This window comes from Mixophyes fleayi, chromosome 3, assembly GCF_038048845.1.
Source record: "Mixophyes fleayi isolate aMixFle1 chromosome 3, aMixFle1.hap1, whole genome shotgun sequence".
NCBI classification, from domain to species: Eukaryota; Metazoa; Chordata; class Amphibia; order Anura; family Limnodynastidae; genus Mixophyes; species Mixophyes fleayi.
Genome location: NC_134404.1, coordinates 79,939,616 through 79,964,844, shown reverse-complemented (window position 1 = coordinate 79,964,844; position 25,229 = coordinate 79,939,616). Strand labels below are relative to the sequence as shown.

General features: G+C 41.0%; 1 protein-coding gene across 1 annotated transcript in view; it reads left to right on the top strand.

The window, feature by feature from the left end:
• CLSTN2 (calsyntenin 2) overlaps positions 1–25,229 on the top strand; it is a 707,966-nt gene that overhangs the window by 101,405 nt on the left and 581,332 nt on the right. The window lies entirely within an intron of this gene.

The window sequence follows — 25,229 nt, the reverse complement described above, 5'->3', positions numbered from 1 at the left end:
CATATTTTTTTATTTGCAAATTCCACATAAATACAATCCTTTAGCAATAGCTAGATATGGTATTAGTGTTATATAAGAAAGCTTCTCTCTCATCTCTACTTCTTTATTCTGAAAGGGAGGTGGGTAGTCTGTGGGGAGGGGAGTATTGTTTTATTATTTTTACCTTTATTACTAAAACATGATTTGAAAGGATTCCAAATGAAAGGAAAGTGAATAAAAATGCATGTTTTGACATATGCATGAAAACTTATATTAACCTACACTTTGCAGTAAATATACTAATTGATAGAAAAGACTCTAAGGGGCAGATTCAATTCGTCCATGTTGCTGTAGTAATAATGCAGGATTACCATTAATACTTGGATTTACCATTTTAACTCAGATTTTTGCTCACAACCACGGGGGCTATAAGCACAAAATCAGTGTTAAAATTACCGTACTAAGGATAATACTGCACGTTTTTACCATAGTAACGGTAATAGTGCACAGTCCGTGTTATTCCTAGAATAATGTGGCTGAATTGAATGAGTCATTGAAATGAGAGAATTTGAGGTACCTGTAATGTCCAGCGAATTTATGTTTGTTATACCCATAGCAGTCGTGTGGATTGAGAACAGTTTGTATGACTTAAGATACTTTGCTCTTCAACAATCATGTTGTATCCTCTCTCGTTTTACTGTTGAGACAATTGTCAGTTACATATTTATCACAATACATTACTAGAATTAGCTCTATAATAGACCTATAATTTAATTCCCCATGTGCCATGTTGATCTCTGGTGCACAATGCAAGGACACTGTGTAATACAGCTTCATATGAGAAAAAGGGGGATTGTCCACCCTTTAGATTGTAATCTCTCAGAAGCAGGGTCCTCTCCTACTCATGTCATGTGATTCTCCCTCATCCAACCTTGTTGTCATGTCTACATCCTGCTCTACCTCATGCTATTGTTACTAGCTCATGACCATGAATGGAGGCGTTATTATTCTTAATTGTATTCATGTCACTGTTATGATCTGTATCCATCATAATACTTATTGTAGTCATGTTTGTCATATCTGAAAGTTGACTGTCTGGTATTTTAATCTATTTTGTAGTATGTCTATTTTTAAAATACCCAATAAATAAACTATTGAGAGAGGTATAAATTGACCTAACTTTTGTAAAGGTTTGGACCAAGAGTGAGACAAGTTGCTCTTGTTCTTACGAGTATTGACTATCAGTATTGTCACATAAGGGGACAGGTCCATTTCTCCTAGATCCATCCCTTAATAATGTAAGTCCAAATGTTACAGTGTATGTGTTTCTACATTCTTTTATTCTGCTAATGTTTTTCAAGAATTATCCAATTAACCTATAATTGATCAATTAACCTACCTTCAGATCTAAGTGGGCCAGAAACTATGAAGCCATATATTGTTAGCAGCTCAGGACCCAGAGCAGTCGGATTCAACGCATTTTTTCTGTTGTGTACAAGCGCCCCATTAGATGTGTAAGACAAGTGCCTTAAGTACTTAATTACAATTATGTTAAATAATAATTCAGTTGCGTATTACCCACTGCTGTGGAAGCATAAAAACAACATTATAACAAATTTGCATTTTGAGCGCCAATTAATGGAAAAACCAGGTCATACTAATTATGTGCATAGACACTTTCAGTACTTTCAAGACATTTAGAAGTAAACTAGAAAGTAATTGGACAATTGAACACCTACCTATGTAAATAATCACAGTGCATGCATGGCTGCTTCTTGTAGAACACTTACATTACCAATGTGTGTATGTATATGTGTGTATAGATATTAGGGATGTGCACCGGCGACTTTTGAGGTCTCGTGTTTTGTGTTTTGGATCCGAGTTTTCGTTATTTTTGAGGTTCGGATTTGTCTCGCAAAACACTTGACGAAAGGTCTCGGTTCGGATTTAAGGTTTTGGATTCGGATTTTTTTTGAAAAAAACATAAAAAGTTTAAAAATCAAGTTTTTGGGCTTATTTTCACTCCTAGGCTATTATTAACCTCAATAACATTCAATAACAAGCATTTTTACTAATTTACAGTGTATTCTGAACACCTCACAATATAGTTATTAGTCCAAAACGTTGCAACAAGGTATCTTTCTGGACTGCGTAGAGGAGTGGGTCACCACAATATATTAAAAACCCTGAACTTTTATGATTCGCACCAATAAATGTACCTGGACTGCGTAGAGGAGTGGGTCACCACAATATCTTAAAAACCCTGAACTTTTATGATTCGCACCAATAATTGTACCTGGACTGCGTAGAGGAGTGGGTCACCACAATATCTTAAAAACCCTGAACTTTTATGATTCGCACCAATAAATGTACCTGGACTGCGTAGAGGAGTGGGTCACCACAATATATATTAAAAACCCTGAACTTTTATGATTCGCACCAATAAATGTACCTGGACTGCGTAGAGGAGTGGGTCACCACAATATATTAAAAACCCTGAACTTTTATGATTCGCACCAATAATTGTACCTGGACTGCGTAGAGGAGTGGGTCACCACAATATCTTAAAAACCCTGAACTTTTATGATTCGCACCAATAAATGTACCTGGACTGCGTAGAGGAGTGGGTCACCACAATATATATTAAAAACCCTGAACTTTTATGATTCGCACCAATAAATGTACCTGGACTGCGTAGAGGAGTGGGTCACCACAATATATTAAAAACCCTGAACTTTTATGAATCGCACCAATAAATGTACCTGGACTGCGTAGAGGAGTGGGTCACCACAATATCTTAAAAACCCCGAACTTTTATGAATCGCACCAATAATTGTACCTGGACTGCGTAGAGGAGTGGGTCACCACAATATATTAAAAACCCTGAACTTTTATGATTCGCACCAATAAATGTACCTGGACTGCGTAGAGGAGTGGGTCACCACAATATATTAAAAACCCTGAACTTTTATGATTCGCACCAATAATTGTACCTGGACTGCGTAGAGGAGTGGGTCACCACAATATCTTAAAAACCCTGAACTTTTATGATTCGCACCAATAAATGTACCTGGACTGCGTAGAGGAGTGGGTCACCACAATATATATTAAAAACCCTGAACTTTTATGATTCGCACCAATAAATGTACCTGGACTGCGTAGAGGAGTGGGTCACCACAATGTATTAAAAACCCTGAACTTTTATGATTCGCACCAATAATTGTACCTGGACTGCGTAGAGGAGTGGGTCACCACAATATATTAAAAACCCTGAACTTTTATGATTCGCACCAATAAATGTACCTGGACTGCGTAGAGGAGTGGGTCACCACAATATCTTAAAAACCCTGAACTTTTATGATTCGCACCAATAAATGTACCTGGACTGCGTAGAGGAGTGGGTCACAACAATATATATTAAAAACCCTGAACTTTTATGATTCGCACCAATAAATGTACCTGGACTGCGTAGAGGAGTGGGTCACAACAATATATATTAAAAACCCTGAACTTTTATGATTCGCACCAATAAATGTACCTGGACTGCGTAGAGGAGTGGGCACTGGGCACCACAATAAAATATATAAAAAACCTTCAACAGATCTGCATTACACTACACATACGGCTGCTCCTCCATCCTCTCCATCATATACATGTTGGAGTTTTAGCGTGTGACAACCTCTTGTTTTTGATAATGTCAGTGCATTTTGAATATTTTTCAATTTGCCCCACACCACTGAATGTACTTTATCTATGATACGCAATACGCATCTATCTATCTTGACTGCGTAGTGTGGTGGCCCCGGTACACAATTTGGTACCGAGGCCACAATATAATTAAAAAACCCTCCACGTGTCAGAATTCCACCAAACAAGTATCTGGACTGCATAGTGGGGTGGCCCCGGTTCCCAATTTTATACCGGGGCCACAATACCTCCTCCAAACATGGTACAGACAATTCGTCATTGAGATCCCAGACAGACAGGGTCAAAGTGTTATTGTTTGACTTTGTAAACCCAAAAAACTGTCCCTGTTGCACATAGTCGTGCAATGAAGACTGACTTTTTCATTTAAAGGCACGATCTTTCAAGTGTAGTGTTTGTAAGTCTAAGTCATATTATACTTTTGGTAAAATTGGTTTATTTTGTTCCTCTTTATGGTAATTAGTCATAGAATTAAAGTATGAAATAGAATTAAAGTATGAAATAGAATTAAAGTATGAAATAGAATTAAAGTATGAAATAGAGTGGTATATAGAGTTGTAGTGTGGTATAGATAGAGTGGTCCACACAATATAATAATAATAAAACCCTCCACGTGTCAGAATTCCACCAAACAAGTATCTGGACTGCATAGTGGGGTGGCCCCGGTACCCAATTTTATACCGGGGCCACAATACCTCCTCCAAACATGGTACAGACAATTCGTCATTGAGATCCCAGACAGACAGGGTCAAAGTGTTATTGTTTGACTTTGTAAACCCAAAAAACTGTCCCTGTTGCACATAGTCGTGCAATGAAGACTGACTTTTTCATTTAAAGGCACGATCTTTCAAGTGTAGTGTTTGTAAGTCTAAGTCATATTATACTTTTGGTAAAATTGGTTTATTTTGTTCCTCTTTATGGTAATTAATTAGTAATAGAATTAAAGTATGAAATAGAATTAAAGTATGAAATAGAATTAAAGTATGAAATAGAATTAAAATATGAAATAGAGTGGTATAGAGTTGTAGTGTGGTATAGATAGAGTGGTCCACACAATATAATAATAAAACCCTCAACTGGTCTGAATTCCACCAAACAAGTATCTGGACTGCGTAGTGTGGTGGCCCCGGTACACAATTTGGTACCGAGGCCACAATATAATTAAAAAATTGGGCATCAACTGTCACCGTTGTTTAATATCTGATACACCTAAATATGGACTGCACAGTGGAGTGGCCCCGGTAGTAAATTTGGTGCCGGGGCCACAATACCTCCTCCAACTTCCAAGTGTAGTGTTTATAAAGACAGACAGCGTCGAAGTGTTATTAGTTGACTTTCTTAACCCTAAAATTGTCCCTGTTGCAAATATTCGTGCAATGGACAGTTACTTTTTTATTGAAAGACTCAAGCTGTCAAGTGTAGTGTTTATAAAATATAAACAACAATACAGTAGTTTTAGAGCACGTCAATACCTCTTGTTTTAAATTATGACACGGCATTTTACTTTTGGTTTAATTTCTTGTATTTTTTTAAATTTGGTTTTACTTTTTGAACATGGCAAACGACTGTTGATTGGTCATATAATGCAAAAAAAAAAGGTCCAAGATGGAATTGTCCTTGGGCCCTCACACCCACCCTTATGTTGTTTAAATAGGACATGCACACTTTAACAAACCAATCATTTCAGCGACAGGGCCTACCAAACAACTTTGGCTGAAATGATTGGTTTGTTTGGGCCCCCACACCAAAAAAGCTATTCATCTCTCCCTGTACAGACTAAACAGGCTCTACTGAGGCAAGATGTCGTCCTCATCCTCAACCTCTGATTCCTCTCCCCCTACAGTGTGTACTTCCTCCTCATCACACATTATCAATTCGTCCCCGCTGGACTCCACAACCACAGGTCCCTCTGTAGTATCTGGAGGGCAGTGCTGTACTTCATTGAGGAATTGATTATTCATTTTTATAAACATCATTTTTTCAACGTTATGAGGAAGCAACCTCCTTCGCCGCTCACTGACCAGGTTCCCCGCTGCACTAAAAACTCTTTCCGAGTACACACTGGAGGGGGGACAACTCAGGTAAAATAGAGCCAGTTTGTACAGGGGCTTCCAAACTGCCTTTTTTTCCTGCCAGTAACAATATGGACTGTCTGACATGTCTACTTGGATGGTGTCAGCAAAGTAATCATCCACAATTTTTTCTATTGTCACAGCATCCAATGCAGCGAGAGTAGACATGTCTGCAATGGTTGGCAGGTCCTTCAGTCCGGACCAGATGTTATCAGCATCCCCGCCAGTGCCTCTTTTGGGAAAACTGAGCTTTTTCCTCGCAGCCATAGATGTGGAAGAAAATGAGGGTGGAGCTGTTGGCATGTCACGGTCCTCTTCAGAGGACAATCTCCTGACCAGCAGGTCTTTGCACCGCTGTAGACTTGTGTCCGCCGGAAACAGAGACACAACATACGCTTTAAACCGAGGATCGAGCACGGTGGCCAGAATGTATTCCTCTGACTTTAAAAGAGTGACCACCCTCGGATCCTGGCAAAGCGTACGAAGGGCTACATCCACAAGAGCTACATGCTTGGTGTAATCGCAATGGCTTACCAGCTCCTCCCTCACTTTCTCCAGCTGCTTCTGCAACAGCCTGATCAGGGGAATGACCTGACTCAAGCTGGCAGTGTCGGAACTGACTTCTCGTGTGGCAAGTTCAAATGGCTGCAGAACCTTGCACAACACGGAAATCAGTCTCCACTGCGCTTGACTGAGGCGCATCCCCACTCCTTTGCCTATGTCGTAGGTGGCTGTGTAGGCCTGAATGGCCTTTTGCTGCTCCTCCATCCTCTGCAGCATATAGAGGGTGGAGTTCCAGCGCGTCACAACCTCTTGTTTGAGGTGATGGCAGGGCAGGTTCATGCTTTTTTGATGTGCCTCTAGTCTGCGGTAGGCACTGGCTGAATGCCGAAAGTGTCCAGCAATTTTGCGCGCCACCGCAAGCATCTCCTGCACACCCCTGTCACTCTTGAGGTAATGCTGCACCACCAAATTAATGGTGTGGGCAAAACATGGGACGTGCTGGAAATTGCCCATATTTAATGCCCGCACAATGTTACTGGCATTGTCTGACACCACAAATCCCCATGAGAGTCTAAGTGGGGTAAGCCACTGGGAGATAATTTCCCTCATTTTCTCTAATATGTTGTCAGCGTTGTGCCTCTTATTAAAGCCTGTAATGCACAATGTTGCCTGCCTTTGCATGAGCAGCCATTTTGTAGATGCTGCTACTGCTGCTACAGCTGTTGCTGTTGCTGCGGAAGGGGATGCATCTACCCAGTGGGCTGTCACAGTCATATAGTCCTTCGTTTGCCCAGAACCACTTGTCCACATGTCCGTGGTTAAGTGGACAGTGGGTACAACCGCATTTTTAAGAGCACTGAGGACACTTGATCGTACTTCTCTGTACATTTTTGGTATCGCCTGCCTAGTGAAGTGGAATCTCGAGGGGATTTGGTACCGGGGACACAATACCTCCATCAACCCTCTAAATCCCACTCCACTGATGGCGGACACCGGGCGCACGTCTAACACCAACATTGCAGTTACAGCCGCAGTTATACGCTTTGCAATAGGGTGACTACTATCGTATTTTGTGGTCATGGCAAACGACTGTTGGACGGTCAATTGTTTTGTGAAAGACTTAGCGGTCTTACGACTTCCCCTCTGGGAAGATGACCGACTAACAGCAGCAACAGCAGCAGTGGCAGTAGTAGGCGTACCGCTGCAGGATTCCTCGGATGAATCCCGTATTGAGGAGGACTCAGTCTGGCTGCTGACTTGGGCTGCAGGACTGAATCTGATGGAGATTGTGGAGGAAGTTGACGAGGAGGGTGTTGCTGGTGTGTATCCAACTGGACCACGGGATTTAGGTGTCCCTGTACCGATGAGGGTCCTAGCCCCAGTTCCTGAACTAACCACTGAACTATGAAGGTTATTCAGGTGACGTATAAGGGAGGATGTTCCTAGGTGGGCAAGATCCTTACCCCTGCTTATTTGAGCTTTACATAAGCTACATATGGCCATACATTGGTTGTCTGGATTTGGATAAAAATAACTCCAGACCGAAGAGGTGCATTTTTTGGTCTTCTGACCAGGCATGACGATGGGCTTTTTCATCCCATGGACATCAGCTGTTTCCCCCCCTGGTGCCTCATTTACAATAACCACATCACCATCCTCATCATCAAGTTCCTCCACAGCGCCAGCTACATCATCAATAGCCTCCTCCCGAGCCACCTCTTCCCGTACAGTGATGGGAAGGTCAGGCTTGACAACCACCAACACCCTTGGACTCGCCTTGGGGATTTGTGATAATTTCTCTTTAGAAGGCAGAGTTGTTTGCTGTTTTGTTGCTGACAGCATAACTCTCTTCAATTTTTTGTAGGGGGGGGGAGGAGGAGGAGGGCTAAGATCCGTGGGTGAAGCTGAACCACTAGTCATGAACACGGGCCAGGGCCTAAGCCGTTCCTTGCCACTCCGTGTCGTAAATGGCATATTGGCAACTTTACGTTTCTCCTCAGATGATTTTAAGTTTCTCTTTTTGCTACTTTTTCTTAACTTGGGCTTTTTGGATTTTACATGCCCGGTACTACGAGATTGGGCATCGGGCTTGGAAGACGACGTTGATGGCATTTCATCGTCTATGTCATGACTAGTGGCAGCAGCTTCAGCATTAGGAGGAAGTGGGTCTTGATCTTTCCCTACTTTATCCTCCAAATTTTTGGTCTCCATTATATGTAGCACAAGATACTGCAGAATGTGTGAACTTGGTAATATTGCAGTACCAATGGACTTATACTGCTGGATTGGTTTTGCAAATTTGGTTATAATTATTATATATATTTTTTTTTTTTTAAATTTTTTTTTTTTTTTTACTTTTTTTTTATTTTTTAAAAACTTGGGAATAATGGGGAAATAACTATGCCCTTAGAAGCACAGAGCACAGGACACAGCACCACTGGACTGAACAGGACACGGCACAGGACCCAGCAGCACTACGGAACTCAGCAGGACAGAGCACAGGACACAGCACCACTGGACTGATACTGCAGAATGTGTGAACTTGGTAATATTGCAGTACCAATGGACTTATACTGCTGGATTGGTTTTGCAAATTTGGTTATAATTATTATATATATTTTATTTTTTTTTAATTTTTTTTTTTTTTTTTTTACTTTTTTTTTATTTTTTAAAAACTTGGGAATAATGGGGAAATAACTATGCCCTTAGAAGCACAGAGCACAGGACACAGCACCACTGGACTGAACAGGACACAGCACAGGACCCAGCAGCACCACTGACCTCAGAAGGACAGAGCACAGCACACAGCACCACTGGACTGATACTGCAGAACACAGCACAGCACAGCACAGCACAGCACAGCACAGAACTAAACAGCACAGAACTAAACAGCACAGAGGACCACCGAACACACCCTCCCTCTACCCTGATCAATGCCCGAGTGAAGATGGCGGCGACTAGTGGGGAATTTATAGGATCCGAGTATCGCGAGATCCGACAACGGGATTATGAGTCAGAGCCTCAGTTTCACTTTTGAATTTGGCGCCAATACCCGGATCTGTCTCGGATCCGACTCGGATCCGCAACGTTCGGGTGGGCTCGGATTTCATAAATCCGAGTGCGCTCATCCCTAATAGATATAGACATTATATATATATATATATAACAAATCTTGATAAAGGTCACAGTATCCGTATGTAACTGAAACTTTGACTATTTGCACTTTACTTCTTTGGCCATTATTATTTTACTTATTTTATTACTATTTTATTAAAATCTTTCGATTTTTTTTTTTTTTTGCAAGCCTGGATATTACACCCCTTTCTCTATATCAAAAGACCTAATGACTGCATAAACATGTTAGTATTGTGAGAGATAGAGAGATAGATTTGAGAGATGGAGAGATAGATATGAGAGATGGAGAGATAGATATGAGAGATGGAGAGATAGATATGAGAGAGGGAGAGATAGATATGAGAGATGGAGAGAGAGATATGAGAGATGGAGAGATAGATATGAGAGATGGAGAGATAGATATGAGAGATGGAGATAGATATGAGAGATGGAGAGATAGATATGAGAGATGGAGAGATAGATATGAGAGATGGAGAAATAGATATGAGAGATGGAGAGATAGATATGAGAGATGGAGAGATAGATATGAGAGATGGAGAGATAGATATGAGAGATAGATATGAGAGATGGAGAGATAGATATGAGAGATGGAGAGATAGATATGAGAGATGGAGATAGATATGAGAGATGGAGAGATAGATATGAGAGATGGAGAGATAGATATGAGAGATGGAGAGATAGATATGAGAGATGGAGAGATAGATATGAGAGATGGAGAGATAGATATGAGAGATGGAGAGATAGATATGAGAGATGGAGAGATAGATATGAGAGACGGAGAGATAGATATGAGACATGGGGGTCTATTTATCAAGGATTTTTCCTGTGTTAAACACCCGAAAACAACAGTTTTCGGGTGTTTACCGTGAAATTGCTATGTATTATTGAAGCATCGCAGCAGATATCTCAGATATCTGCTGCTTTGCATTTGCTATAGTTTTTCTGAGCACTCCCCATAACAGTCTATGGGAAGTGCTCAGAACCGCTATGTATTGAAGTCTAACTAGAGAAAATTTTCTCTTTTTCTACATGTTAATGTACGCCATCTGAAGCTGGCGCCATCTGAAGCTGGCGTGCATTAACATATCTGAAAACTTTCGCGCTGTCCAGCTCTGTTCTGAAGAGCAGAGCTGGACAGCGCATGTGTAGAGGGATCATGTGATCCCTCCCTGTCACTCATCCTACAGTTTTCCGTATGAGAGATAGATGCATATGAGAGATAGATGCATATGAGAGATGGATGCATATGAGAGATGGATGCATATGAGAGAGAGATGCATATGAGAGAGAGATGCATATGAGAGAGAGATGCATATGAGAGAGAGAAGCATATGAGAGAGAGAAGCATGTGAGAGAGAGAAGCATGTGAGAGAGAGAAGCGTATGAGAGAGAGATGCATATGAGAGAGAGAAGCATATGAGAGATACGATCGCCCCCCCCCCCTAGCAGGGACTTACTGCCGGCGGCTGCACACTGTACAGGTCCGTTCAGCAGTGACAGTGTGCTGCCCGGCTGCTCTGATTGTGTTTTAAACACAATCAGAGCAGTGGGGCAGCACACTGTCACTGCCGAGCGGACCTGCACATACTGTGCAGCCGCCAGCAGCCTTAGAAATTAGAAAGGGGGCAGGGCCTAAATCACCCCCCCTAAAATCGCCCGGGGTATAGCAATAGTCTGGATCCGCCCCTGATGATAGATAGATGCATATGAGAGATAGATAGATGTATGGATAGATGGATGGATAGATAGATAGGTAGATGCATATGAGAGATAGATGTAATGAATTTCCTTTTTATTCACTGTTGAAATGCTCTGTTTTTCTGAATTGTCTTAGAATTGTCTGCTAAATCAACCTTGAACAGTGCATTTGAGAATGACTACAAAATTCCATAACAATAGCCCAGTAGCATAAAACATGTAGAAATGTTTGTACATTACATAAGCCATGTCTGGAATATTTCTGGTAAAGAGGTGATAAGCTATAATAACGTAACTTCAAGCATCCGTCTAACCCTGGTCTGTTTACTGTGCTTTGAGTCCTTCACTGATAAAACATTGTAATATTTAGCTCTTCAATTTCTGAACAAACATTTGAATGAGGAAGATGTAAATGCATGTAGGACAATAAGACCCCTTACATTGAATGCTGCAATGTGAAAGACAACCGTGCACTCTTCAATGACCAATGTGGTTTTCTGTTGCGCAGTAATACCATGCCATTAGTGGTAAGTCAATTATATGTTGACACAATTAGAGTACGTCTGGATCTCATTGCATTCATAATAAGCAGAATATAATAAACCTGCTTTATGATTTTACAGTCATATATAAAAGGAATACAATAAAGGGTCTGTGCATCGTAATTTACAATGTGGTGACATTAAATATGTATCGTTGCAAATCGCAGCGATGCATATATAAGCACCGCTGGGATGCATCATGCCGGGGTTACTCTGGGAGCCCCGGCGGAGTGATCCCTCTCCTGCAATGTAATTTTCCTTTTTACTGGCAGCCTAGCGCTGCTGGTGAAAGGAGGAACGCACATCCCTTTCCATTGTAACGGATTCTGTGAAGCTGGGGAGGCTTCAGCAGGATCTCCTAGAAAAAGAAAGGGAACGCCATGCAAAGTTTATCAAAGCATCATACATTGCAGAACTTCGCAGTCCCCATATTAATCTATGGGGCCTGTAATGACGACCGTAAAGTGGGTATGTCAGGTGAAATCTTTGATTTCTCCTTCAATAAGTCCTTGATGCATTCTGCGATGGCCATTTAATGGCGAAAACTGCTGTTTTCCCCATTTTAATGGCTCATCGTAGTTTGATGCATAGACCCCGTAACACTTCTGCCTGTACTTTGTAGAGTATGTAAGGCTTCTACAGAACAGTACTGCTTGTCAGTATTTTTCAGGGTAACAAAGCATGAAAATTCTAGATTCGTATTTGATGATAACATATCTCACAACATTTATGTATGCAAAATCCGGACAAAATAAGATTTTTTCCGTGATCCATGCAAACCACTCCCTCATTCACCCCAAACATCCCCTAATCCACCCAACCTTGCTTGCTTAAAGTAGAATCTCCACCCAGTTCCTTGCAAGCCTTGACCCTTTCTGGATCCATGAATCGGGACTGTCCCACAGCTATTTGGAAAGTTGGTAGGTATGTGATAGTAAAAAAATTATTCACAGTTATTGGTTATCCAATTATCAAACACAAAAAACTTCCAGATTGAGTGGTGTCGATGTTTGTGCTCTCATTGGCTATAAGATGATAAGACTCATTCTGTGCCCCAGCACTCCATAAACTGGTTGTAATCAAATGTAATGAATCCGGATCACTTTCATTGACAAGATATTTGGTAACATACAAGATTTAGTGCCAAGGGTTAATAAACAGGAAACCTCTATATTTGTAGTCACGGTCAAAGCCAAGGGTGTGTACACCATGTAATCAGAACAGGATCAGGAATATTGGTTAATGCACAAATCATCATCAACACCATTTATTTATATAGCGCCACTAATTCTGCAGCGCTTTACAGTGAACTCACTCACATCAGTCCCTGCCCCATTGGAGCTTACAGTCTAAAATCCCTAACACGCACACACGCACACACACACTAGGGTCAACTTGTTAGCAGCCAATTAACGTACCAGTATGTTTTTGGAGTGCGAGAGGAAACTGGAGCACCCGGAGGAAACCCACGCAAATACAGGAGAACATACACACTCTACACAGATAAGGCCATAGTCAGGAATTGAACTCATGACCCCAGTTCTGTAAGGCAGAAGTGCTAACCACTTAGCCACCATGCTGTCCAAATCAAGGTTGTAGGGATAAGGGTATGGACTTTGGAGCAATAAGAACATTTATAGGCAGAGGTTGAAGGTCTGGTACACTGAGACATTAGGAATAGGCTAGACACTGAGGACAGGCACATAATAATCTAACTTGGGCTTTCAGTTTCACTTGTCAACCTAAAATGTATGTGTGTACATATATATATATATATATATATATATATATATATATATATATATATATATATATATATATATATATATAATCTCAAACACTATATACTCCTACCTTCACTGATATTTATTTACATAATGCATTTTATTTAAAAAAAAATATATATATATATATATATATATATATATATATATGTGTGTGTGTGTGTGTGTGTATGTATATATTGTGGCATTATCTGATAAGCAAATAAAAAGAAATTGTGCTCTTTAAGTTGCCACTTTTAAATTTAAACTCTCAAACAACATTTTTTCCTCAATGCCACCTCCCTCAAGTAGCTGAACCACAGGGTCACCAATGATGGGAAATCCACATAACCCCTTTTCCCCAGGATTCTCATAATGAACAGTTTGGATAATAATGAATTAGATTTGTCTGCTAAGCAGCAGGTCATACTATCAGCTTGCAACCAATAAGTTTGCATATATTCAACGTTCTTCATGCTTTGGGACTGAAGAATTATTGGAGTTGCAGAGGTAAGTATCTCCTGACCATCAGGGGTCCCGAGTATGAGACACCTGGGGGTTAATGTATGAAAGTCCTGTTTTTTCAAGTCGCCGGAAATTGGCGATTTTCCAGCTAAAATTTAAAGCGGCGCTGGCTTGTAAAGGCGTTTGCCTTTACAAGCCAGCGCCGCTTTAAATTTTAGCTGGAAACTCGCCGATTTCCGGCGACTTGAAAAAAACGGACTTTCATACATTAACCCCCTGTTCTTTTACCACAAGGCAACTTTGTTCAGAGGAGAAAAAACTATTGGTTTGACCTCTCGTTTAAGGATCAAGCCACCTCTTTAGGTGTAAATAAGCAAATAACATATCTTTCATAGCAACCTACTAGAATAAGAAGCCAGTACTGCTGCACTATTTAAAACTGCATATTTCTCTCACTTGGTATTACATTATAACTTTTTCATGTTGTTTCCATTTAAGGACTGGACAGATAGGGGGGTTGGGTGCAAAATGGGCGTTATTTACTTTAAAAAAAAAAAAAAGTCACACGTAAAAATAGTGTATCTACGCCTATATACTGAGCTAAATGGATCTTGGAATCCGGGCGAATCGTCATATAGGCACAAATGCGTGTATATGAGTAAAGCATGATGATACGCTTAATAGCTGTATATATGCCAGTCATCATCATCATTTTCATAATGAAAAAAGGTTTCAAATGTTCTAAAAAAAAATAAAAAAAATAAATGTCCAACGTCCCCCAACCCCTGCAACTGCGCTCAGCACCGGCGCTCATAACTTAGGCTGGTACCTGTAATTTCAGGAAAACCCGCATCATAGGCTCCTCCTGTTGTAATGTGACACAACAGAGCTGAATTTCCTATGGGATTCAGACAATAAACAGTGGGCCTTCCTGGGGAAAGCAGCCCCTTGATGAAAGCACAGGGACTCTTCTCATACCCCTGGGCTTAAAGGAATGGAGAAATAAAGAGTTAATTGATTTAAATGTATTTTGTTTTGCTAGTGCACTACTGTATCCAGTAAACCCAGCTGTAAGCTGCTTGGGTATGCAGGCACTTGTAAAACTACAAGTGCCAAAATACCCATGACTGCCAGAGCATAGTGGCACTTGTAGAACTATAGGTCCCAGCATGCCCTGGCTTAGGAGACTTATAAAGAAAATACACTGGTGTAGTAATCACTCTGCATCAGGCTCACAATGTCAGTGATGACAATTTAATGAAGCTCCAACAACTATTGAAGTCCGGATATCACAATAAACCTCGGAAATCACTATTTGGCTACATCAATGCGGTTATTTTTCAACTGTAAAATAAAGCTTCCTGCAGCTCATCCTTTGCTCGATGGCTAAATTTATATATTACTGCACCACAGAATTAGACAGGATAAATTAGTCATTACATACAATTAAAATTATGAAATTGGGTCTTACAGCAAGTTGCCACTTAAAGAAAAGACAAATGACGGTAATTTGTTCTGTGTGTTGGGTACCAAGCTAACTGCAGATCTAACAAGCAAGCTCTAAGATTGATGATCAGAGAAACGCAGTATGATCACATACGTTTCTCCGATCTGCATATCTAGTCTATGCTTCTAGCTTACTGAAAATGTGCAATTCTCCATCAAACATATGCTGAAAATGTGTTTTATTAGTCCTGGGCACAAATGTATTGCTTTGCTTAAAGATCTACAATATAAGATATTTATTTGTCAAAGTCTTTGCATTGAAAACTAACAAAGTGGAATGCAAAGCAGCACCAGGCTTCGGATACTGAGGAGATCACATCTGGTGTGCTAATGGGTAAACTTGAAATGGTTTCAGAAATTGGACATTTAATGGATGAAGCCTTCATGTTAACAGCATAGGATTATGGCATACAGCAAGGAGACTGATGATAATGCATATAGTGTTACAGGCCATTGGGTGCAAGCAGAATATGGAATCTAACAACCATTATTTAGGCAGAAGTTCTGTGTATCTAGCTATCATATGAATGTGCCTTAGAAATACAGATGCTCACTGACCCCCGTGTTTTGGTTTTGGATCTGGATTACCATTGTGTTTTGGTTTTGCCAAACCGCCCTTGCGTGTTTTGGTTTTGTTTTGCAATTTTGTTTAAAAAAATCAATGTTTTTGGGCATAAAATAACCTAATTTAGTGCTCCACCTGTTTCTTTGATAAGTAAGGTACTTCTAAAGCTAATAAATTAGGAAGAAAACAGTTTAATCCCTGGTAGGCCGTCCTTAGTTCTCCACACAAACCTGGTTGTCTTCCTCTTCATCTTAGCCTATTGGCAATGCAGCCATCGTCTTTGGGTATATATTACACCCTCCACTTGTAGTTGAATAGAAAAAAGCAGCCTGCATAGACTGTGGAGTTAGAAAGTAAAAATAAATGGACCATGGTAGTTTGGTGGCTATCAATGCCCCCCCCCCCTCCCCGCCCTCCACTTGTAGTTGAATAGAAAAAAGCAGCCTGCATAGACTATGGAATTAGAAAGTAAAAATAAATGGACCACGGTAGTTTGGTGGCTATCTATGCCCCCCCGCCCTCCACTTGTAGTTGAATAGAAAAAAGCAGCCTGCATAGACTGTGGAATTAGAAAGTAAAAATAAATGGACCAAGGTAGTTTGCTATCTGTCTGCATCAGACCCCCTCTCCACTAGGAGTAAAATAGTAAACTATTCAGCCGTTATAGAGTCTAGAATATAAATAGAAATTCAGAAAGGCAATTTGGCATCTGTCTGCATCATAATCATCAACATAATCATTAGTGCCCTCGTTGCCTACACAAATCTCCCCCTCATCCTCTTCTAATTCAAAAGTGGCATCCTCAATTGGAGTATCACCGACTACACTCGGGCTGTTAAGGCACACATCAGCAGAACTGCTGAAAGGAACCTTCTTTATGGGTACACTGTCACTAACAGAATGCTCACGATTAGACATACCACTGGTGGATGGACTCTCCACAGGGATTGGTGTCATTTCTGATTCAGAGCATACATTATCCTCTAATGCCTTACTGTTTTCTTGCAGCTCGGCTTTCATGCGTAACAGTACTTGTGCACCACTTTTAGACTTCAAATTACTTGGTTTTGCTTTGTCACGAGTGTCTGTACAAGAAAGAGGCTCAGTAACATTTTTTGATCTGCCACTAATAGAGAAAGGCGAAGGCCTCATTCTTTCTTTGCCACTGCGTGTGTAGAATGGAATGTTGGCAATTTTTTTTTTATCTGCAGTTAACTTTTCCTCAGTTACACTTCATTTTCGCTTCAACACGGTAAAAAATTTTTGGTGTGTGTTTTTTTGACTGATTTCAAAAGACTGTGTAGTTTGACATCGCCTTTCCCAGATGACGTACTGGGAACACTACCATCAGGACTGGTGACAGAACCTGGTTGCTGATTCTGCTCATATGTGGACTGCTTTGAATCCATTATGAGCCAAACGCACTTGTAGTGCTACAAATTGTTTTAGATACTGCTGACAAATGACTTTTGACAGCCACAAAAATTAATGCAAAAGAATGGGGGACACCCCAAAGCACTTGTAGTGCCAAATATTGAAGAAAAAAAAAGACTCCTCTATCCTCCTTTCTTCTCTATCAATTGTAATCAGAATTGTTATCAGAATTGTTTTCTCTGTCCCTGCTCTAATCAGCCTGTGACTACACCCTGCTCTCTCCCTCTGTCAAATGGCGATGGATTGCTGTGGAGGCAGCATTATTATTATCTGATTTTCTAATATCGAGAGAACCGAGCCCCGAGATCCGACGACGTCATGATGACGTTCAGCCTCGATTTGGAATCCGAGCGGGCGGGAGAGTACCGAGCCTGCTCGGCTCGGTACTCGGATAGGCAAAGTTCGGGTGGGTTCGGTTCTCGGGGAACCGAGCCCTCCCATCTCTACTTAGAAATGTGCAAAATATAATAAAATTATATAATACAACAATATGTAAAGAGGGTCTCGCCCTCCCCAGGTGATTATGAGGGGATTATTTTATTAAGACTGTTAAGAGCTTTGAGATTCCGGGAAGACGAGGTAAACAATGAAAATTGACCTGAAAGTTTTGCTTCGCAAACAGATTAACAAGTACCATTGCAAAAAGTAGGTATTAACTAATATATTTTATCGCTGCTAATTGCCGCAGTATAAGCATCTTATTCTCGCTGAGACAGAGCTGGTTATAAGTGGCAGTATCACTTACAGAGAAAAATCCTGTCCAGCCTGATCACCGGGGCGAAAGCATATAAGAAACTGCACATTAGTATCAAAAAGACTGTTTTCCTTACTCTCTGGCTACCTCAGCTCTGTAGGGGATTCATAAACACAGATTAGAGGAACTCCTTGATATACTGAGCATATTGAATAAATAATAAATATTGTTCAATTCTCCAATAGCGCTCCTAATTGAATGCAGCATGTCCAATTCAAGGATTCCACCAACCCAACAAGCTGTGTGTGTGTGTATATCATACTTACCAACTTTCTGAAGTTGGCTTCCGGGAGCCTGCCGGGTGTGGTGGGTGTGAGGGGGTGGGGTGCCAAAATCGCGTCATTTTGGATCCCTCCCCTGTGACGTAATGACGCAAACGTGTCATTTTACAACGATGGACGGGGCTAAATGCCGCGATTCACAGAGAATCGCGCCATTTCGGCCCAAATTCTGCCCACTTCACTAGGAAGTGGGCAGAATTTGGGAGATTGCCATACTCTCCCGGGAGTCTGTGAGACTCACCCAAAATGCGGGAGTCTCCCGGACATTCCGGGAAAGTTGGCAAGTAGTGGTGTACATATATGTATGTATGTGTTTGTGTGTATGTATATATGTGTGTATGCATGTGTATGTATATGTGTGTGTATGTATTTATATGTGTGTGTATGTATGTGTGTGTGTGTGTATGCATATCTTTATATCTATGATATCTATGTATATATATTTTAGATGTAGATATATATTTTAGTGTCTAAAGATTTCTCAATTAGTTCACAAACAATGTCTGTCCTATTATCTCAATAATACATTTCTGTTAAGTTCAGTAAATGTATAATCCAACCAATTTTATGCTATCCGAACTATGATATATTTTTTCTCAATGTCCCATATTTAAAAAAATTGAAGACACTATTAAAACATATATCACTTCAAAGAACAGTATGCTGTACCACCACGAGTACCCAGCTGTAACATAGTGCTGTACCACCACGAGTACCCAGCTGTAACATAGTGCTGTACCACCACGGGTACCCAGCTGTAACATAGTGCTGTACCACCACGGGTACCCAGCTGTAACATAGTGCTGTACCACCACGGGTACCCAGCTGTAATATAGTGCTGTACCACCTTGTATTCCACCTGCCGAGGGTAACACAACACCTTCAATACTGTGATTCTAAAATCTGTGAATGTGCCTACTTCCCCCAATGTAGATCAGCAGTTACACAATCAGCATCTCATTCCAGATGCTTGCCTGGTGGTGCCGCAAGAAATGTGTTCAGTTCCTGCAGGTCTACTGTGTACTGTTAAAGAATACAATAATAGACACAATAGTTTGATATCTTTTGTGCTCCAAAATCAAATGGAAATTAATTGCGCTCACAAAACAACCATGATTCTTCAGCTTTCTCTAAAACAAATCTCCTTTTCTTGTTATGAATCTTTCTTGCTTCCAGGTGGAAGGAGCGTGGTAGAGCACCCTATAACTGCTGGGTGAATGCAGGGGAGGGATGGCAAATTTTAGCCTGGGGGGCAAGACTCGACTCAGCAGAGAAACAGGTAAAAAAAATGCAGATAGCCCAGTGGCCTAGCGCATGGAAGCCCACTATGAGACTGGCCCCAGAGGCAGATTCCTCTCTGCCCTCCAGCCCAGCCCGCCCAGGTATATGTAGCATTATAGTATCCTTCTTTGAAGAGATATATGTTTTAAAAAATACTTTTTTTTTTTTGACAATACTTGGGACATTGAGAAACAAAGACCACACAGTTTGGACAGAAGAAAATCAGTTGGATTATACATTTACTGAATTTAAGAGGAATTTGTTCTTTGGGATAACAGAACAAAGAAGTTTCTTTGTGAAGTAAGTGAGACATTTGTGAGACTATGTGATGTATTTTGCAAACTGCGATAGCCCAAAAATCTGGAGAAAGACAAAGGGCTAGATTTACTAAGCTGCGGGTTTGAAAAAGTGGGGATGTTGCCTATAGCAACCAATCAGATTCTAGCTTTCATTTATTTAGTACCTTCTACAACATGGTTGTCCAACCCACGGCCCAACAGGAGTTTTGTTTGTGGCAAGGGGGAAGGGCTGAAAAAAAAAATCCTTCAAAAAAAAAATAATAAAAAAAAAATACTTACCTTGCGGTCACGTCAGCTGGCGCTCCGGCTCCCTCCCTGGTCTCCTCCTCCCTGTGGCGCTCGCAGTCAATGTCTGGGGTGACGTCATCGCACCCGACATCTATTGCGTAGCGCAGCACAGAGGAGTTACCCGCGCGAACTATCAGCAGCAGTGAAAGATTATCCAGTATCTTATTGTTGTTACTCTGAATTTGGACTTTCTGCACCATGCAATTTTGAACTAGCTGTGTTCTCTGTATGTATCTAATATAAATATTAAGAGATAATTGTATTTTATATATTTTAAACCATGGTTGTCCAACCCGCCGCCCGCGGGCCGCATGCGGCCCAGCATGCCTGTAAATGTGGCCCAACAGGAGTTTTGTTTGCGGTCACGTCAGCTGGCGCTCCGGCTCCCTCCCTGGTCTCCTCCTCCGTGTGGCGCTCGCAGTCAATGTCTGGGGTGACGTCATCGCACCCGACATCTATTGCGTAGCGCAGCACAGAGGAGTCACCCGCGCGAACTATCAGCAGCAGTGAAAGATTATCCAGTATCTTATTGTTGTTACTCTGAATTTGGACTTTCTGCACCATGCAATTATGAACTAGCTGTGTTCTCTGTATGTATCTAATATAAATATTAAGAGATAATTGTATTTTATATATTTTAAACCATTTTAAATGTGCAGTGCTGAGTAGGGTGAAAATATCACCCACTGTTACCCTCATCGGAGGCTGCTCCATGAGCCATTTTTCCCGCCACCCTATCTTTAAATCTCTGTCGATTTCTATTAGTCCTCCTGATGCTACCTATATCGGTGACCATTTCAAACTGGTCAATAAAAAAAATGATTCATGGGTGCAGAAAGAGAGGAAAAAAACGTTTTTGGCATTTAATTCCCCGAACCCCACTAAGGGACAGATGCAGGTAAGTTAAATTGCAGCTGGTAATGGGACTACTGCTTTAATCATGATTCTGCAACAGGTTTCCTAACTCTTACTAACTTCATTTCCAAGTAAGTTTAATATGTTAACTATGTTTTCTATGGTTTTTTCGATGATCAGCTATCGTTAGTGTTAGTGCATTTTATGTGCGGCCCAAACCAACTCGTCATTTTCCAATGTGGCCCAGGGAAGCTAAAAGGTTGGACACCCCTGTTCTACAACATGACAATTAGAATCTGATTGGTTGCTATAGGCAACATCCCCACTTTTTTAAACCCGCAGCTTAGTAAATCTTGCCCAAAGTTTTTTTCCTGCATTAACCTACTTTTCATTGGTTACCGCAGTTCCTATAAAACTCTATGGGGACTGCGATGTGAGTCATTTATCAACCAGTGAAAAGAATATTAAATAGCTGCGGTACTGCATTATGTTTCACTGCCATTCTCAGCGATGCATACTAATTGCTATCACTGCTCATTAATAAATAGACTCCTATATGATGAAAATATTTGGACTCATATAAGATCGAAATGAAAGATAAGCCCCTCTGGCAAAAAACTGAGATTTTCACCGGAGTTAAGACTTATCACCATTTCATAAATAGACGGTTAGTTTTAGTTGCTCTTTAAGGCGAATCTGTGATACTTAGGAGGAGATTCAATTGACACCGATGTGCCGCCGGGCATCACTGCGATGTCCAGGTGTGCACACTGCCGGCCATTGTAGTAAGGAATCTCCAATAATTTTTCCTCGCACCACTTTGGAAAACAAGTTAAAATGAGCAGAGATTTCAGCCCCAACATTGGCGCGATGTGTCTCCATGGACTGTTCTGGTGATACATTGCTCTGAATTGAATCTTCCCCTGCACTGTGGCAGTGTAAAATAAAGAGAATAATCTATGTTCCCTTTACTCGGAGGAAGAATAAAAAAAACAACCCAAGCTGTATGCAAATGAAGGGATTCTGCTATGATTAAAGTTGTCCAGCATCCTACACTATCCTCAATCCCTGGCATCATCCATCCTTTGTCACACCTAAAGGGAAGGCAGTGAAGTGTAAGAAATACAATGCCTGGGAGCAAGGAATAGTGTAGGATGCGGTACAGTGGTGGATCCAGGGGGGGGGCGATCGGGGCGATCGCCCCCCCTAGCAGGGGCTTGCTGCCGGCGGCTGCACACTATGTGCAGATCCGTTCAGCAGAGAGAGTTAGGGAGAGAGTCCTGCCCAACTGCTCTGATTGACACAATCAGAGCAGCCGGGCAGGACTCTCTCCCTAACTCTCTCTGCTGAACGGATCTGCACAGTGTGCAGCCGTCAGCAGCCTTAGGTGTCAAAAAGGGGGCGCGGCTAAATCCCCCCCCCCCCTAAATCGCCCCCGATACATTTAACTTCTGGATCCGCCCCTGATACGGTATGACTTTTCAGTAGATTGTTTTATTTTTCCCAAGTAGAGAGACCATATATTAACTTTAATTGTTTTTCCGCTTATGCTTACATAAAGCAATAGGCATTATGTATACAGCAAATAATATAAAACATGACGAAACAATATGTCAAATAAATTTCTCAATTGTAACTAAAGATGTAAATCATTTAACAAAACCAATAATATGTTGCCTTCTACTAGACTATGGAAAATTAAGAAATATTGTACTGTAGCCTTCGTAGTCAGAGTTAGCATTGGAGTCGTTGATTCACCACTACATTGGCATTGCAACATCTTTAAATAATTACTGGTTGGGCATGGGGGACTATTGAGGTTTAGCTGGAGCTATATCTGGAACCAGTCAGTAATGACTGTAGCTGACAATTCAAACATTTTAAATCTGTCATCTTCACTTCCTTGTCCTATAAGCAAACTTATAACATAAAATCATAATAACATATCAACCAAATCTTCAGTGAGCATGGTAATAAGTCATACTTGCCAACTCTCCCTGAATGTGAGGGAGACTCCCTGAAATAGGGGTAATCTCCCTCACTCCCTGAAGAGTCTGGCATTCTCCCTGATACTGAGCCAGTACAAAACGTGGTTGGCTTCGCCATCTGTGGCATGATGACACAGTTCAGAAATTGTGTCCTATGTCCATGTATTGATGCCTATGGAGGTGGCCATTTTAATGGAGACCAAGATTTAATCAAAGACTGACAGGTAAGACAACATGACTTCAGTAATGGAGACAGAAATGTAAAAGACATTTCAGTCTCTAGAGATTCATTAGCTGCTTTTTCTTTAAGCATAGTTGTTTACTCTCCCTGAATGACTGGGAAACTCACGCATTTCTGCAAGTTCTGCCGGGAGAGCAGGGCAAACTCCCGGTTCTCTTCCCTGCAGATAAGTCGTGGGGCGCGGGGCTCAATGATGCAAATATTGTGTAATCTTGGGTCAAAAGGATGCAATTTGTCAAGCCCCGTCCCTGCACGTCCACCTCCCCCCAGGATCTCCCTGAAGCCAACGAGGAAAAGTTGGCAAGTATGTAATAAGTACAAATATTGCCTGTAATGTGAAAAATCACATTTCATCTGGCATTTGTACTTTTGGGGAAAAAAAAATCTGAATAACCTTATTAAGCAGTTTCCTTTGATATAACAATACATAAATCCACAAAACTAACTGTTTTATTGGTGCATCATGTTCAACAGTCATAAACCACAGAAAATAATGGCCCCATTATATATATGTGTGTTTATGACAATACTATTGTTTTTGAGAATTTTGAAAGCAGCCTCTTGTGGAATAAAGAGATTGCACAGAATAAAGGCAGGAAGATAGGTAGCGTAACAGGACAATAACCTTTACAGAAACAGCTTTGATGTGACAGCAATGAGAAAAAATGCAATTTTTCTTTCAGCTTTCAATATCCCTGCCATATGTGTTACAGTAAACAGCGTCTACATTCAACCAGGGAAGGAATCTCTAGACATGATAGATATGTAGATTATTTCGTTTTTTTTGGCAAAGTCCAAATAAAATCTTGTTTCTTTTACACCTATGTAAAAAAGGATGCATTAATAAAATTATATGAAGCTGTTGAGATATTTTTGGCTTTCCTATCAATTCTTGTTTACAAGACCACTATTTCTGCAACACGATATCAATGACATTGTTTCCTGAATCATATTAGAATCATGACAGCATTAGAACACTGCTACATAGATGATGGCTGAGTATTGTGCTACACATGGAGAAGAGATCAGAGAATTATGTGTTAACAAACAATAAAAGCACGTTTCTTATTTAGGCTTGAGTCTGGATATGATGTTCATGCAGCATTCTCAAATCTGGTCGTGACACGTGGGTGTGAACAGCTGACATAGAGAACGCAAATGACAGATATATCAGGTAACCACGAATGGTATATCTTCCTACAAGATCTTAATTTTACCAAAGTGGTAAGTTATAAAGCACTAGGAAAGGGTCTTGTCCAACTGGATGATTACATATGATTAACCAGCGTGAGGAGGAATCACCAGAGTTTATTAGTATCTTACGCGCTATTTATGCCTCAATAAAAGTGTTCTTCTGTACACCACACCCTGAATGGTAACAGCCTCCGGTTCAGCTGCATATTTTGTCCCAGACAGTTCCCTTATATGTCACAGCTCCTCTCCCTCATCAGACCACATAAGACAGGGATATAGGGATATAGAAAAAAAAAAACCTCAAAGGGCCTCAAACTAAAGCATACTTGCCAACTCTCCCGGAATGTCCAGGAGACTCCCGCATTTTGGGAGAGTCTCACGGACTCCCAGGAGAGTGTAACAATCTCCCGAATTCTGCCCACTTCCTAGTGAAGTGGGACGAATTTGGTCCAAAATGCAGTGATTATCCGTGAATCACGGCATTTGGCTCCGCCCCCTGTGTAAAATGACATGTTCGCGTCATGATGTCACAGGGGGCGGGACCAAAATTATGCAAATTTTGGTGCCCCGCCCCCTTACGCACTTCTCCTCCGCCAGGCTCCCGGAAGACAACTTAATAAAGTTGGTAAGTATGAACTAAATCTATATAACAACCTATACCTGTATACATATATATATGT